The 14,954-nt window shown below is 37.8% G+C and overlaps 1 protein-coding gene across 1 annotated transcript in view; it reads right to left on the reverse strand.

The window, feature by feature from the left end:
* The window catches only part of plppr1 (phospholipid phosphatase related 1), a 67,786-nt gene extending 53,308 nt beyond the window's left edge, over positions 1-14,478 (reverse strand). The window contains exon 1 of the mRNA XM_051121022.1: positions 14,260-14,478. The gene's annotated coding sequence lies outside the window, so the exon portion shown is untranslated. The remainder of the gene's footprint in view (positions 1-14,259) is intronic.
* Positions 14,479-14,954: the final 476 nt, after the last annotated feature.

Here is a 14,954-nt window from a genome sequence, read left to right on the forward strand (position 1 = left end):
GACATTTCACTGTACCTGGATTTTGAGAGAAGAAACAAGCCTGTCAAAGAGGACATCTGAAATGTCTAAGGTAAGGAATTCAAAGCAGAAGAGAATCCCAAGGATTTCTGTGACTCAGGACAGGAACTGTTCTGCAAGTTCTGTCCAAACACAGTTAACTGGACTCAAAAGAAGATGTGCAATGGCCACTTAAAATCATAAAAACAACTTCCGGAGAAATAGATACTAAGAGTTTCTCTTCACAGAGTGGAAGTACATTGTCAGAAGCAAGGTCTAAGAAAAAAGGACAAGTTACGCATGGAATACACCAAGACTTCAAAGAACTAGTGGCAACAAACGCTGATGGTGTTGTCGCCTCACGTCAGCTGCATCTGGACCAAAAAGCTATGCTTGAACAACTAAAATGTGTTCTGTGCCTGTGTGGGGGGAATTGACTGTCTATATCAGCAGGAATCAATAGTCTATATTTATCATTCAAAAGCAAAAACCGAAACAAGGATTTACGAGACATATGCAGATATAAAAAACATAAACAAAGCAGCGCCTCCTTATGATCTTAAATATCAATCATGTTGTTAACTTTTAACATTTTAAGCTGCTCATGTTATGAAAATCTTCACAAATTGGAATGCTCGAGTAAGACTTGTTAGACTTGTTAGTACTTCAAGTTTTCATCATATTCATTTTAATTCTCGTGCACTGGCTCATTCGCTAAACGGATCATCCAATTAAGAGTTTTCACCCTCACCAACGGCCCCGACACAGATTCAACATGCTGAATCAGGCAGATGTTGGGCTGGTTTTTGGCGATTGTTGACTTGTTGTGTCCTAGCCTTTACATATGTTGGATATATATCTCTGAGCGGGAAAACAGCTCTATTTATCAAGCAGTTTCATGTACCTTTGTAGATTTGGTGTGTGGCAAATCACGGAATCATGGACTGTAATGTTCCTAAGGTTCCTTAAAGGGTTAGTTCACCCAAAAATGAAAATTAGCTCATTATTTACTCGCCCTCCAGGCATCCTAGTTGTATATGACTTCCTTCTTTCAGACGAATGCAATCAGAGTTATATTAAAAATTGTTCTGGCTTCTTCAAGCTTTATAATGCAGTGGGTTGGTGTTTCTCTTCATCGGTCCAAATCACGTCCAATAAAGTGCATCCATCCATAATAAAAAGTGCCTACAGGCCTCCTGTAGCAAATTGATGCGTTTTTATTAGAAAAATACCCACATTTAAAACATAATCTAGCTTGCCGACTTCCTACGTCATCCTCCCAAAGCTGCTTCTGTATACAACAGTGAGCGCAAGCTAGATTAAAGTGATTTTGTTGATTCACGGTTTAAATATGGGTATTTTTCGTACAAAAACGCATCGATTCACTACAGGAGGCCTTTATTCACCCCCCGGAGCTGTGTGAGGCACTTTTTATTATGGATGGATGCACTTTATTGGACTTGTTTTGGACTGATGAAGAGAAACACCCACCCACTGCATTGGACAAACTCTGCAGGACAGTGGCCCTCCAGGAACTTGATCTTACACCACTATTCCAAAAGGCCACAGCTGACCTTGATGATGAGGATGACATCTACATCCTACACCACTCTGCTGGCACCCTGTTCAATCTGACCAAGACAGAAGGGGTAACCAATCCATGAGCTGCTCTTCGCAGATGACACTGCCTTTGCTTCCCATACAGTGACAGCTCTGCAGCACATTATATTATGCTTTGCAGAAGCTTCTGAGCTCTTTGGATTTGTTTGAAAGAAAAAGAAGTTATCAGCTCACACCTCAGGAAGATTCCCCACATCACCACTGGTGAGAAAGAGCTGAAGACAGTTCTGCAACTTGGGATGCATCATCTCCACGGTTGACAACAAGATTGACAATGGTAAACATTCAGTAGACTGTACAAAAGAATCCGGAACAACAAGCACCTTAAGAAAAGATTTGTGCGTATAGATCCATTTGACTAACAACCCTTCTGTACGGCTCAAGAGTCGTGGATCATTGAGCACTTCCACCAGTGCTGCCTCTATTCCATCCAGAGTTGGGGGTAATGCGTTACAAGTAACGCGAGTTACGTAATTAGATTTTTTTTCCCCAAGTAACTAGTAAAGTAACTCTTTATTTTCACATTTACAAGAAAATATCGGAGTTTCTTTTTTTACTTTGTTTTCCTATTTACTTTCAGACAGCTCTCCTGTCCCCATAATGACAGAAATTAGGAGTAAATGCAGTGGTGTCCTGTGCGCTGTGTAAACATGATGCTTACTGTAGTTCTTGACTAAATGTCAACACGCATTTACTCATCTCACTTGCACAAAAACAGACTCAGTATTCCTCAAAATGAATAAAAACAGTAAAGAGCAAACTCAGAATGTGACACAAATGTTAGCACCGATAGCAGCCTTGTGGGCAGCACGGCGACATATACTGCACTGTTGTGCTACGGGCGTCCCGAGTTCAAGTCCAGCTTGAGGACCTTTCACAATCCCTGCCACTCTCTCTCACTTCACTTCCTGTTGTCTCCATAGACCCTTTTAGTGCCGACGTCACAATTACATCACGGCGCTAGCTGGACGCAAAACAAAAGGATAACTGGAGGTTGCCAATTCAAACCATCACAGATTCGGCTACATAAGGAGCTCAAAATATCATCTTGTTGTGATGTTGGGCGCCAGAATCGACGTAGTACAGGTACAGGCTCCAGTTTGAAATTTTATCGCATACCTGCTGCCACTGCCAGAATAAAAAATATATATATACACAAACTGGGGTGTTTTACCATTTTATTTGAATGTATTCTCTTAATTATGAACACACTGGTTTGTAGTGCAAACTGTTTTACCGTTTACTGCACTTCGAGATTCTTCTCGTTATTTCCCTATGGTGAATTATGAACCGGACATCTAACACATTACCAGAAAACAGCTTACTTCCGCATTGGAAAATAAGGTGGATAGTATGGGTAGTCCTGATTCAAGAAATTAGTGTTTCCTAAATAACTATTATCTTTCTAGTAATTCAAAAATAAGTTACACTTCCCATTAAGGATGTGCCCGAATCCGAATACAGTGTTCAGAAAGGAAATTATATGTACTACAGAACCCCTAAAGGGAATAAATATGAGATGGGAGGAAAATATAGCCTATATATTCTAATGCTTTCTCTCACAATTATATCATTGGGTAATTATACTGTATGTAAATTGCACGCATCAGGGAGCCGTTATTAATATGCTCACTTTTTACTTTCGCTTTCGAGATTTGCGATCGCACGGTCTATACTGTCATATAATAATAAAGGCAAAATTCTTAAAAAACAAGAATTTCACTTTTAGTGTGAAAGGGCTTTTACATTTGCCAAAAATAGAACTTTTTATATTAAAAACAAGCAAGCAAACCCAGCCCAGAAGAGAGAAAGTAACACAAAAGTAATGCAACACATTACTTTCAAACTCAATTAGTTACTTTTTTAGGGAGTAACGTAATAATGCATTCCTTGGATTAATTCACTGGATTAATTTAGTTTTCAAGTCTCTGAAGGTCAGGCAGAGCTTACTCGCATTGAGGTCAAGCTGTTCAAGACACTGGGCTGCACTGGGTAGGACACATCTTCAGGATTTAGGACTATCGCCTACCTAAAACTTGCTGCATGGTACACTCGCCACTGGCCATAACAACAGAGGAGCACCAAAAAAAGGGTTTTTTTCAAAATAGGGTTTACTATAGCCTCTAAACACAAAGCCTGGAGACACATCATTCACCAATCTTCAAGAAAGCATGCAGGTCTTGTTTTAAAAACAAAAGGAGATGGAGGAATACCTGTGATACTGCAGCACATAAAACACAAAAAGAAAACAGCGAGCTTTATCAATGATTATAACTTCCTTTTTTTGTAAAAGCATAGGCTTGAATACCACATGGAAGGTGACACTGCGTATTGACACTAGGGAGGTAATTACACTCACAGAGTGTGACCCTCTAGCATCTAGCATTAAAAATACATTGACCAGTATTGATTTGAATTTATCATTGGCCAGAAATTGACAAGTCTTGAGTCTTAGTCTTTTGTCTTAAATGTCAAAACACTTAAGAGTTTCCTGTACGCTGCGGATTAGTTTTTGACTAACTAATTTTATATCCATACAAATTATCTGTAAAATAATCAAACTCACAGATAAAGATGTTTAAACATGCTGTCACATTGCAAAATTCAAAAAAGGTCTATTGTAAACAGTGTAGTGATGTATGAAGCACAATTCACACAGAAGTCACTTTCAAATCAAGCAGCTTTCTACTGGTCAGCTTGAATTTGTGACACTGCATTTGTGAAATGAATGGATTTGCTAAAAAAAAAAATTTAGAGATGAAGAGATGAAGACTAATCAGCATCACACCTTGCACAGAAATAAAAACACAGCAAGACACAAACAATCTAAACTTAGAACAAGAAGTGTTATGATACTGTGGGAAATGCTCTTCTTTCCTTCAAATTGTCTTCAATTTTATTACACAAAGCCTTAGTTGGCATCCATAAAGGAAAGTGTATAACTAGATTTTTGCATTTTGAAGGAAATATCAGTACCACTTGCCTGTGCCAAACCAGTTGCAATGATGCTAGAGTATTGTGGGTGTTTGTTAGGTCATTGCTAGGTTGTTGCTTACTGGCCAAAGTCAAAAAGAGTCCACCTACAAGTACGATATTCTGGTCTCTATCGCTTGGGGTTCCATCCTTCAGTGTCAAAATATGGGATTTTATGCTTTGTCATGCATACTATGAAGTGTTTAGCATTTGTATTAGAACCCCTTGCCTCAACAATCAATACAATTTGTCCCATCATTCATGTAGCACAAATGAAGCAGGATTTTATGCACCAAAGCAGTTATTAATTGTCTAGGATTTTCCAAAACCCGTAAGTATAAGCAATATTAATAGCAATGCTTGCCTTAGCAAACACCACTAATTGTTCTTAAAATACTCTTGGTCTCCATTGATTAAGCACTCAAGAAGCAGATAAAACAGCTAGCTTGGTTTTTTCTATCCTTTGGGAAAATAACAAAACAGAGAAGCCACACAAATATACAGCAAGCATATGGCATACTGAAATACTGCATGACACAAATGTCCTGTTTGCATGACATATGCATGAACATGTGGGAAATACTCAGGTCGGGTTATTCACTGTTTCAGGAGAGATAAAGCCCTCTGGCTGTGTCCATCCCAGCCAGGACAGCATCTCTCCTGCCGCATGGCGTATCTGAGTCTGAGATCCAAGCACTGCCCCGAGGGAACGGCTGTGACATATCTCCAGCACAACGTCTCTCTGACTGCCATCAGTGTAATGTGATACCAGTCAGAAGCCACTAATGGACTGGGGGTTCATGAGGCCCAGCTCAAATAAATGATGAAGGACTGACTGGTACATACAGACTCTGTTACAAAACCTAGAAGGCAGCCTTTCTGTCTATGGCTGAACTGGAACGCTCTTCATGGGCAGAAACTCTTTACAGGAACTCAAATAGTGTTCTTCACACAAAGCATCTTTTAGACACTACTGGATTACAATAGTTGCTAAGCTAATCGACTCAATACTCAATTTAAAATTTGTAAGAAATTCAGACTATATTCTAAATGCATTTTTTTTTGCCCTATTGTACAGTTCGTCTATGCATTTTCTAGTCATGTTTATCGCAAGTGTCAGAACTCAACCTTCCGATGAAACGACAGACTTCTCTCTGGTTTTGTACACCAGACATCTCCTTTCTTACAATCGACTGCAAGCTTAGAATGAGATCTGCCTCCAAACAATTAAAGGAGAAGTCCACTTCCAGAACAAAAACTGACAGATAATGTACTCACCCCTTGTCATCCAAGAGGTTCATGTCTTTCTTTCTTCAGCCGTAAAGAAATTGTGTTTTTTGACGAAAACATTTCAGGATTTCATTCCATATAATGGACTAATATGGTGCCCCGAGTTTGAACTTCCAAAATACAGTTTAAATGTGGCTTCAAACGATCCCAAATGCGGTTGTAAACGTTCCCAGCCGAGGACGAAAGGTCTTATCTAGCGAAACGGTTATTTTTTATAAAAATAATTGTTAAAAATAAATGTTATATACTTTTTAAAGTCAAACGCTTGTCTTGTCGCACTCTGCCTGAACTGTTTTTTTTTTCCAGTTCATGACAGTTAGAGTACGTCGAAAAATTTCCACCTCATGTTCTCCCTCAACTTCAAAATATATCGCTGTTTTACCTTTTTTGTTAAGGGTGTTTGATCTTTTTTTGCATGTTCACTTTGCAGAGACTGTGTCGGTACTTCTGCAGTGATGTAGGATGATTTTGAAATGATTTTTGAAGTTGAGGGAGAAAATACGACTGGAGTTTTTCGACATACCCTAACTGTCTTGAACCAGAATACACAGAGTTCAGGGAGAGCAAGACGAGCGTTTGAGAATAAAAAGTATTCAAAATTTTTTTTTTTTTTTTAAATGAAAATAACCAATCATTTCGCTAGATAAGACCCTTCTTTCTCAGCTGAGATTGTTTATAGCCGCATTTGGGATGAACATCTTCGATGAGTTGCTCTTGCGTGGAAACTCCAAATATGCCCGAAGAAGAAACCTAAGATGCCTATTGCTGCAGCTGAATGACCAGCAGATTTAACTGCTTTCATTTATTCAACATGACTAATAAACTCACAGCTATGACAATGTATGGTCAATATAGTATATAATAATGCAATGCCTTTTTCACAGCTTAGAATAGTATGAATACTATGCATGCCTTATTATGTTTAAAGAGCCATCTCACAGAAGGATTTAATTCAAACACTTGACTGACACTATGAAGTGAGTTTGGAGTAAAAACATGTTATTAAACATGGTATTTTTATGTGCTTTTAGGTAGCAGCATTTCTACACAGAGCTGTAGTTCACGTCAAGTCTGTAAATATAAAGAAGGTGTCACGGCTAGGCTATATTGCTCTATAGCATGTGAGGATCCTGCAGGTGGTGGATCATTCATGGCCTTTTCTTACAGCAGCTGGAATAATTAAATGTATAATTTTGATGGCAGATTGTAATTCAGAAAGGATTATGTGTTTATAAAACACGTGACTGAAATTAAATTATATTCCAGTTTTAAATGTGCGTCTGATTACAGATTACTATTACGATTCAGATTAAGATTTGTATTTTAAAGAGAACCAATTCTAATGAACTTAAATTTGCTTTTTGGGTTAAAAGAATAATTTCTTTATATGAAATTAGAATGGTATATAATTAGACTGTATTTAGTGTGTAATTAGAAATTGAAATCTACATGCTAATACACACTAAATACACGTAGTCATGCAACGCTGATGTTATTAACATTAGCAATCTGAGAACAAAGCATAACAGTAATAATAATTCTGCATCAGTTACAAAATATTACTTCTTACCTATAAGGCCCTTAATGGTTTAGCTCCTACGTACCTGACTAGTCTTCTACCACGCTACAATCCATCACACTCTCTAAGGTCACTAAACTCTGGACTGTTGGTAGTACCTAGGATAGCAAAGTCCACTAAAGGAGGTAGAGCTTTTTTACATTTGGCTCCCAAACTCTGGAACAGCCTTCCTGATAACATTCACCATTCGGACACACTCTCTCTGTTTAAATCTAGATTAAAGACTCATCTTTTTAGCCAAGCATTTAAATAGTGCATCTCATAATCTTGTATTACAATTATATCTGATCATATGTATATTATTATTCTTTAGCTTGGGTTAAACAAATCATTTTTGCTTGGATGAACAGCAGCTACGCTAATTATGTCCCTATTTGTTCTCTGTTTCTGCAATTACACAAGTTTCAGTCTGGATCCAGAACACTTAAGAAGAGATGATGCTGACCCCTCAGAGGACCTCAGATGATACCAACATATTTTGATACAAGTTTGACTGCAACAAATAATTCATTATTGTTAGTAGTGTTCATTGTTTGTTTGATTATGTCATTAACTGATTTTTCCATTCATCTCTGCCATATGTACATCACCTAGACATAGTCACCACTAGTAAGCCACTACTAAGTATACTGCAGAAAATAAAAATTCTCTGTAAAGCTGCTTTACAGCGATTTGTATCGTGAAAATAGTTATACAATAAACCTGAATTAATAATAATTAACGACCACTGGTAACCATTGGTAGAGTAATTTAATGCTTTTTATTCTTCATTTGGTCAGAACAAATTGGCAGGCAATTTTTACTTGTTCAGATGACAATATCCAGTAACAATGTTTATTTGGGTCATATATAGACGGTTTTAAGGGCAACAACATAAACTGTATCATTATTACTGTGCATGTGCGCTTTTGTGGCTCAAACTTTACTTCCGGTAGACTTAGAATCAATAACAATGGAGTCCCTCTAGAGTAGATTATTTCTGATAACAAGCAAAAAAAAATTTAAAAAATACCTATACAAGTAAAATGTATAGGTAAGTTATATTAACTAGCAAGTTAAACCTATGTTTTGCCTGGCTGCCAAGCCTCTATTCGCCGTCTCCCCTCGTCTTTCCCATAGACTTACACTGTATGTGTACTGGTTCGCATTTACAACTCTGCTCTGCGTGTTTGCTGCTTAAATCAGACGGGCTGACCGAAAATGCAAATTCATTCTCTGCCAGTAGGAGATGCTTTTGGAGTGGCAGAAATAGAGGCTTCCCCAGTAACTAGCCAGACCAACAAACAAACACAGACCGGAAGTTAAAGGGGTCATCGGATGCCCATTTTCCACAAGTCGATATGATTCTTTTGGGTCTTAATGAAAAGTCTATAATATACTTTGGTTAAAAATTCTCAATGGTTTTTTAAAACAACACCCTTTTTACCTTGCCAAAATGAGCTCTGCAAAAATCATCTCATTCTAAGGGATTGTTCCTTTAAATGCAAATGAGCTCTGCTTGCCCCGACCCGATATTCTTGTCTAACTTACATCCCTGCTCCGGCATCGAAACAATGGAGGTTACCAGACTGTTACAGCTGATCTGAGGTAAGACGCTCATGTCAATCAACTATCGTGGGAGCGGCCTCTGTCGGTGTGATGCCACAATGACAGGCATCTGGGAATGGCTCGATTTGAAAAAGGGAATATTATTTTTACAGATTAATTAAAAACCACTGCATGGATTTTTATCATTATAGGGTAGATTTGTACATGCACTGCCAACACACATTAATGTTCAAACAACATGTAAAAGTGAACTTAGCATCCGATGACCCCTTTAACTTCGGGCCAGGTGCGTGCATCCAACAATACATTAAAATAATATGGTAAGAAACACAAGTTTGCAATATTAAGCAACAAAACGAGCTGGTTTGTACAGCTAAAAATAACTGGAAGGGGATTAGACCGAAAGCCTTACACATAAACCTACACATAAAAATCACACAAATGTGTGTAATTTACGGAAAAATAAGGTGGAAAGTTAATGCTACCATAAAAATACATTTTCATATGTTTACACTTCTACATATGGCACATTATTGTCCAACAACAAATACTTTAGCAAAATGGTCAGAATTGTTGCACTTCTATTGCATTCCGTCTGTTTGGCGTACAGTGTTGCTCATTCACTGTCTTTGAAAGTCTAAGGAAGTCTCTGAAGTTTAGGGAAGAATCACATGCAGAAGGCTCATGCACTCCTGACAGCAAAATGGAAAAAATTCCATGAGTTTCTAACATTTACAGACTGAAAATATACCTGTGAAATGTAAGTTATGAATATGCACTGAAGAAAACCGCATATCTCAAACAGCGCAAGTAGCCTATCTGTCAGCATGTGTCTGTCAGAGTATCTGATATGGCAACTTTGCTTTAAACTCCATGTGTTAACTACATCTTACAAGTTATTTTAAAGCCCTTAATATAAAGCATGCCTCATGTATAGGACAAACTGGATTATGGACTTTCCTCTCACTATTTCCTCCACTATTTTTCAGATGCACTTGTATCAAACTAGTGTAGAACGATATAAATGGTAATGCTTTATACCATACCGTTTATAAAGAATATATCAATATATCATACAAACTCTATACACCACCCAGCCCTGTCCAGAATCATTAATTCTTTCCAAATATTTCTTATTTAGGTCATCTGGTGAAAATTCCTGTTTAACATTAAAAAAATACATACTGTATTGCAGAAAAACAAAATAGCGCAATGTCAATAAAGTTCAAAGAAGCTGTCCTAGAAAGCAGAACAATCATGCTACAGTAAGCAACTACCCAGGGCACAGAGCAGCAACCAACTAGCTAACACTAGTGACCACAGAGCAACAATATAACCACGCAAATCACCCTAATAACACCTACAACTCCCTAAAAAGCTTTGAAAGGGCAAAACCACTGACATTTTCAGCAGAAAACATTAAAAATAGTTTTAACATGTAAATGGAACAGCACTTTTACATATATTAACTGTGACACGAAATTATGTTTTTAACTGTGTGATGGGTTAAGTATTCATCTAACCCGTTTTAAATTTAAATATGTCAAGCAGAGTTCAGTTTAAATGTGTGCTCTGGAACTAACGCATAAATCCAAAGCGTCTCGCGTGGATAATTCTCGCTTCAGACCCTTCAAGAGCTGCGCGCTATATCCTCTTTCCAATTCACCAGCAATTAACAGTCAGGCAAATCCATTACTGGCATACAGGAAAGTCAGCAGTGCCCTGCAAAAAGTTGTTCTAGAGGGAAACCGTGATTTTGCTTTGCATTTCGACTGCTGGGTAATTAAAATCTCGACTGAGGCGTTTCTGATTAGCTGCCTTAGAGAATTAAACAGAGCTTTAACTTTCTGAAGAATGACAGGGGTCACTGCGGATCTCGGTATTATTCATCTTCCCGTCTCTCTGGTCAGCATTACAACCGACTTCACACCTGATGGATATCTGACTTGGCACACTTCATAGCATTTTCGATTAAACAGTGCTTTTACAACTAAACAATCAAGTACTTGTCTATATATCATGCTGTTCAAACACTGCCAGGACACTTTCCAAGTGAAAATCGACAAATTAACCCTTTGCAAACACAATGATCTGTTAATGTCTGCTCAACATTGTACTTGTCTCAGTCTCACACATTTTCCCCACAGGATAGGATACTGAGATTTGTATAAATCATGAATGGTGGCTCACATTTGCTGCACTTTACAGTAACTTCTACCTTCAGATCTTCAGGAAAGAGGTTTACGCAGTCTCGCTTTTCTTTCTTTTGACTTTTCCCCCTCAATTTCCAGGTTTCCCGCAACTTTGAAAAACCTAAAATGCACCTCAGACAAATGCAAAAACTTACATAATTAAATAAGAAATTCACTTCCAGAACAACAATTCACATATAATGTACTCACCCCCTTGTCATCCAAGATGTTCATGTCTTTTTTCCTTCAGTCGTAAAGAAATTGTGTTTTTTGAGGAAAACATTTCACGATTTTTTTCTCCATATAATGGACTGATATGGTGCCACAATTTTGCACTTCCAAAATTTCCAGATTAAATGCGGCTTCAAACGATCCCAAATGGCTCAAGACAGTTAGGGTTTGTCGAAAAACTCCAATCATACTTTCTCCCTCAACTTCAAAAATTATTTCAAAATCATCCCACATCGCTGCAGAAGTACCGACCCAGTCTTTGCAAAGTGAACATGCAAAGAAGATCAAACACCCTTGACAAAAAAGGTAAAACAGCAATATAGGACGATTTTAGTTGTGGGAGAACATGAGATGGGAGTTTTTCGACATACACTAACTGTCATGAACTGGAAAAAAAAATAGAGTTCAGGCAGGGCAAGATAAGATGAGCGTTTGGCATTAAAAAGTATATAAATTGTACTATTTTTATGAAAATAACCGATCGTTTCACTAGATAAGACCCTTCTTCCTCAGCTGGGATCGTTTACAACCGCATTTGAGATTGTTTGAAGACACATTTTGGAAGTTCAAACTCGGGGCACCATATCAGTCCATTATATGGAGAAAAATTCTGCAATGTTTTCCTCAAAAAACATTATTTCTATACGACTGAAGAAAGACACGAACATCTTGGATGTCAAGGGGGTGAGTACATTATCTGTAAATTTTTGTTCTGGAAGTGGACTTCTTCTTTAAATTTTATCTTTACATTTTGTAGTTGTTCAATAGAAGTAACTATGTTCAACTACAACTTAAATGAAATCCAGAAGCAGGAATCACTCAATCTGTGAGATTACTGTCCATCTATCAGCCATGTGTTCACTTCTCATGAACAGATGTTACCAAATGAATCCTGGTGTAGGTTTTTCCTTGTCCTAGACAAGCTATGTTCATCAACATCCTTGTGGCTCCAGGAACAACAGTCCTGTCAACCAATCAGATTTTAGGGTTAAGGCTGACAAGGGGGCTTCAACAGCATTATTACCAAGCTGTCATTTTTCTGACTTCAGCACAGCTAATAAAGATACAGCTGGGTTAGTCTGACAGGAATGACAAAAGATGTTGATGCTGATCCAGAAACATGTGCTACTTGGCAAAAACTAAAAAAAAAACAAACAAAAAAAAAAAAATCAGACAATGGTTGACTTATTTATTATTGCTATTTTTTGCAATGGATGACTTATTATTTGCTCCAAAAAGCACATTTAATATGTGACATTTAAATCTAGCTAAATAAATAATAGTAAAATCTTTCCAAAAGTCACTCTAGAATTAAACTATGAAAAGACACACGTCATTTTATTTGGATACCAAAATCAAATTCACTCAAGCACCACCTTGGTTACTAACCAATAATACAATCTCAAAAAAAAAAAAAGTCACTGTGGCGAAAGATATTAATATATGACCCTGGACCACAAAACCAATCATAAGAGTCAGTTTTTGAAATTGAGATTTATACATCATGAATAAATAAGCACATCATTGATGTGTGGTTTGTTAGAATAGGACAATATTTGGCCAAAATACAACTATTTGAACATCTGGAATTTGAGGGTACAAAAATAAATTAATAAAAAAATCGAAATATTGAGAAAATCGCCTTTAAAGTTGTCCAGATGAAGTTCTTAGCAATGCATATTACTAATCAAAAATTACGTTTTGATATATTTACAGTAGGAAATTTACAAAATATCTTCGTGGAACATGATCTTTATTTAATATCCTAATGATTTTTGGCATAAAAGAAATATTGATAATTTTTTGGTTTTTGTGGTCCAGGGTCACATTTGTAAACTTTAGGCACCAAAATGCACCCTTTAGGGGTAAATGAAGTTACAAAAGTGTATCTTTAGAAAAGGTAGCACCCCAGTGACAGCTTTTGTGCCTTTTTTATGAGATTGCAGATAGTACTAGGCTGCGAGACTGAGGTGACTGAAATCCACACAAAATACCTGTAATTGCTTTAACTGACTTTGTTTTCAAGTCTCACACCCTTCATTTGGGCAACCACAGCAACCGGAGACCATGCTTTAAACATGCAATGCAAGGCATGGCCCACTAACTTGAGGGTTCCCCTATCATGTGACCAGTTCATGTCTTCACAATATACTACAGTCCTGCATTTGTGCAGAAAGATCCCAAATTATCTTCAAAATTCGGCAGGATACAGTCAATCATTAAGTGAATCACTGTATTTTGATTTTCTATGAAGAATATGTATCTGATTGAATGCATGTTCCTATGAACTGAGCCCAAAGGCTATGTGGACCCATCTGTTCCCAGCATTACTGGCACTCCAGATGACATTCGGACAAAACAGATAAATGCCAAATAATACGACTCCGCTTCGTATTTGCGCGTAAAAAAGACGCATTGTATAATTTATTTGGTTCGCCGACGCACAAAATCTTCGAAACTTCACAATTAGTGCATTTGAAATGCGAACTGTATATGACTGATGCATCATACCATGAGGACAGGTGTCAATCATCGCGGAGATGCTCCACGAAAACTAGGATGAGAAGATCACTTGTTTCCAACATGTAGCTTTCACTAGGTGTCCGAACATCCTAAGTTGCACATGATTTACTATTACTGACTATTACCGCATTTTTATTCGCAGTTATGTTCATAATCCATCTAACAGGCGTGTTAAGAAATGCCTCCGTTTCCTTGCCAACAAATGAGAAATGGACACAAAATATCACCGGACGCACGAGACAATGGCAGGTTGCAACTACCACATGCTTCATCATTTCACCCCTCCGACCTCCTCTAACAACTTACCGTGCGATGGATGTATATTATTATTCCCGAATTAATCCATCAGTGTTTATTGGGCATAGACTCGGAAAACCGGTATTCCATTATCTGCGTTTTCTGCGGCGTTTCTGCGTGGCTGGATTTGGTGTTTGATTGGAGATCAGTGATTAGAGGCGATCGTGAATGCTCAAGGAGTTCACACACACACACACATACACACACAGACGCTGGGATGAGTGGGAGGCGGGGCCGGGAACCCGAATGTACCCGTCCTACTATGGCGAAGGAGTCGCTCATGAATATTTATGACGCAACGCGACGCTGCTCCAGTAGGGCTTTCAGCGTTTTGTAATTAATACTCAGAAGCTGAGCCTTCGCGGTAGTGGGACAGGGAAATTCGGGGTGGGAATACGTGCATGGTGCACAAGCGGTGGGAATTCGATTCATTTTAGCGAATCGATTCGTTCGGACGGTTTCAGTGAACTGGTGAAAAATCGATTCTGAGTCATTTCTGAAAAGTGTTAAGTTGCGGTCACATTTACATTTCAGCGGCTTTTCACGGGAAAAATCCAGTCATTTAAATCTGTAAAACACGAAATTAGGAAATTTGAGTGAGGGCTAAATATGTGTCTTCTATTTATTTATTTATTTATAGGTTTGTTTGTTTTTTTAATCAGGTTGCAAATTAATATGAAGTTTTCACTGTAAGTTATCGATAG

The sequence above is a fragment of the Labeo rohita genome, chromosome 10 (assembly GCF_022985175.1).
Source record: "Labeo rohita strain BAU-BD-2019 chromosome 10, IGBB_LRoh.1.0, whole genome shotgun sequence".
Lineage (NCBI taxonomy): Eukaryota > Metazoa > Chordata > Actinopteri > Cypriniformes > Cyprinidae > Labeo > Labeo rohita.